Raw genomic sequence first — 3121 nt, forward strand, 5'->3', positions numbered from 1 at the left:
GTTTCTACTTCCTTCTATAATCAAGAAGGTATGGTGACCAGTAGAGTTTAGATGATGAGACAACAACGTTTATATACATGTCGGATGAATGGACAATTTGCAAAAATTTTTTATAGCTGCTCAACCCCTTTAAGGAAAATTACGTGATGCTTCATTTGTAATAGAATATCACAAGTGGGGAACAGATTTTTACTCTATAGGAAGAAAGATCATTTTTAAGGGGGAGAATTGGATGAACTATTGCAAGATGATTCCAAGAAGTTACTGGCATAACATCAAAATGTCAGCAACATGAACCATAATATAAAGTGCAGCTAAACATTTCGCGGCCACATGTAGTATAACATCAGACCATCATACATTGCAATCCACAGCCTCCATCCCTTTGTACCAAGCTTTTCAGCTTTTCTTATCTGAATATAAAAAAACAACTTTTCTACTCCACATGATTTCTAAGATAACTGTACATATTATAGGTGGTTTACCACTAAATCATGTAATGTGGTCACCAGTAGAGATCAGTAATCCAAATTGGCAAAGATCGTACGATCTTTGGCTGGATCGGAATCGAACATTTACCACAAAAGTCGGCAATCTTGCCAACGGTTGGTGAATATTCAAGTGGTAAAAACTATCCTCTCACTGCCCATCACAGCCATGTCAAGTAAAAGGGTTAAAACAGAACATATATACTGAGTTGCCCCATGGCTTCAGCTCTACTTCTAGGGCTGATAGTTACCTCTCTTGCATGTTCACTACTTTCCCCTCCCACTGGCGTCTCTGAATACATGCAGTCAAACTGATCCCTGGCCCTCTATGACAATGTTATACTGCTGATTTAAAATAAATAAATAAATTTAAAAAACTGCCATGCTATTCCCCTATATAATGATACCGGTACAGATAAAGCCCACGGCTACTGGCTGCAGACCCCAGGAGTGCTCATTATCTTAGCTGTGTATCAAAATAAGAGGAACTGCATGTTTTGTTTTGTTTTTTAATTTTTTAAATAAATAATTTTAAAAAATGGCGCTCTGTTCCCCCCAATTTTGTTTAACAGTCTTAATAAATTCCCACAGCTGGGGGCTGGTATTTTTAGGTTGGGGAGGCCCAGCCTAAAAATACCAGCCTGCAGTCACCCAGGATTGTCACATCCATTAGACACGACAATGCCGGAACTTTAACAGCCTCTTTACGATTGTCCTGGTGTGGTGGCAAAAGGGGTAATAAGGAGTTAATGGCAGCCCACAGCTGCCAATTAACCCTGGATTAGTAATGGGTAGGGTCTCTGACATCCTACAGAAAACAGAAGGCACCAAACCCCAGAACAGCAAGAATGGAGGAGGTGCCAGATTCCTAAACAACAACACTTATCAGACTGGACCATATTGGACCACCCTGCAGGTGAGTAGATGACAGGATCCCTTTAAGTGTCTTGGTGGATCCACAACATTTTTCTAATTGAAATTCATTGAGGAGGAAATATATGGTTCAATGGTTCAATGGGGTGATGGTTAGCACTGTGGATCCAGTGATCTCAGTTCAAATCTCAATACAACCTGATTTACTTTTCTGCCAATCAGAAAGGAATATTGGATCTGTCTGACACTTCTAAGATTTAGAAATATCAAATCCATCAAGTGCATGATTAAGTTAAAAGTTACGCAAACCCAACATATAGGACAAAAGTCCTCTGTAATAATTGTAAAATTAGTTTTTGAAGCAAAATGTTAACATTTTATAGTAGATATGTATAAGAAGAAGAGTACAGATGTAATAGGCCAAAAATGTGTAGAACCACACAAACAAGATCCTAAGTAACTATACAAGTATACATTGTGTTATACGATAAACATGATGGACATCTACATAATAGAATTTCATTTCCCTGGGTTTAGCTGGACTTTTTGTTAAAAGTTGAATTTGGGACTCGGACTTGACCTGAACTTGGTCCCAAAGCCCAAACGCCCTATACATCAACTACTAATGGGCTTGAATAACAAGTATAATGGAAGGCAATGATGGGCCAGTTTGTCTCTCTGCTCAAACACAGAAAGCCAAAAACAGAAAATTTCTTAAAATGGGAGAGTGGCTATCTTTTATTTTTTTTAGTTACAACATATGAAAATATTTTTTTTATCCCCAGTGAGAGCCATTCAGAGACCTCAAGTGGTTCTTACTAGGCCAAGCATTGAGTGTACCCAAGCCTTTATGGAGTGGTCATCTTATAACCAACACCCAAACATGGACAGAGACATTTTTAATATTTCTATGAGGCGGTCACACTTGAGACCCCCAGCCAGTCTATTATGTTGCAATCTGTGCATGGAGTGACCATGCGTCTCCTCTGCCAAGCATGAAAGCCTCATGGAAATAAATGAAGCTAACGTGCCTTGGTCAAGAGAGCCATGGCCAGTAAGTGTATTCTGGCCTCTGCATGGACCATGTTCCTCGGATGTCTGAAAGAGGCCTTATGAGTAGAAATTGATTCTCAAGCATAGTCATTGATATTGCAGCAGTTTTTATCAAGCAGTGAACCAGTACATAATTATAGCGCTCTGCGTCCCCACACAACTCTCTCAATATTTAAATTCTTTAAGAAAGAAAAATAAAATATAAATAGTAAAAGGTCAAATCGCCAACTGCCACTACAAGCATAAATTTATGGTATAAATTCAACCTCACAATGTCAATGTAGGATTCTGTGTGGCGCTGTGGCTTAGTTGGTTAAAGCGCCTGTCTAGTAAACAGGAGATCCTGAGTTCAAATCTCAGCAGTGCCTTTTTTTTTTTGGAAATTAAAAACAACAAAAGACAACTTGGTTGTGTAATTAAAGCAACTAAAGAAGAATATTATACCCAATAAAATATATATTCTAAATATATTTTCTTTTCTACCAGTATTACAATCAAATATATTCCCTAAAAAGGTTTTGAGCTAATAGCCAGTTCTACAAATGAAAGGGGACAGCATACATAGCCATTAAAATGATGAAGGATCTTATGTTTACAAATGTAAAAAAGTTTACTGCCTGATATATACAGTGTCTTTGTGCCTAATAATTACGTATACAATGGAATGAATCCCCCCTCACCTTGTAAACATAAGATCCTTACTGGTT

At 37.9% G+C, this 3121-nt stretch overlaps 1 non-coding gene across 1 annotated transcript; it reads left to right on the forward strand.

Moving 5' to 3' along the window:
- The first annotated feature begins 2708 nt into the window (after positions 1-2708).
- TRNAT-AGU (transfer RNA threonine (anticodon AGU)) lies at positions 2709-2782 on the forward strand. The gene has a single exon. It is a non-coding gene; the product is annotated as a tRNA-Thr (tRNA).
- Positions 2783-3121: the final 339 nt, after the last annotated feature.

Source organism: Anomaloglossus baeobatrachus, chromosome 4 (assembly GCF_048569485.1).
Source record: "Anomaloglossus baeobatrachus isolate aAnoBae1 chromosome 4, aAnoBae1.hap1, whole genome shotgun sequence".
NCBI lineage: Eukaryota > Metazoa > Chordata > Amphibia > Anura > Aromobatidae > Anomaloglossus > Anomaloglossus baeobatrachus.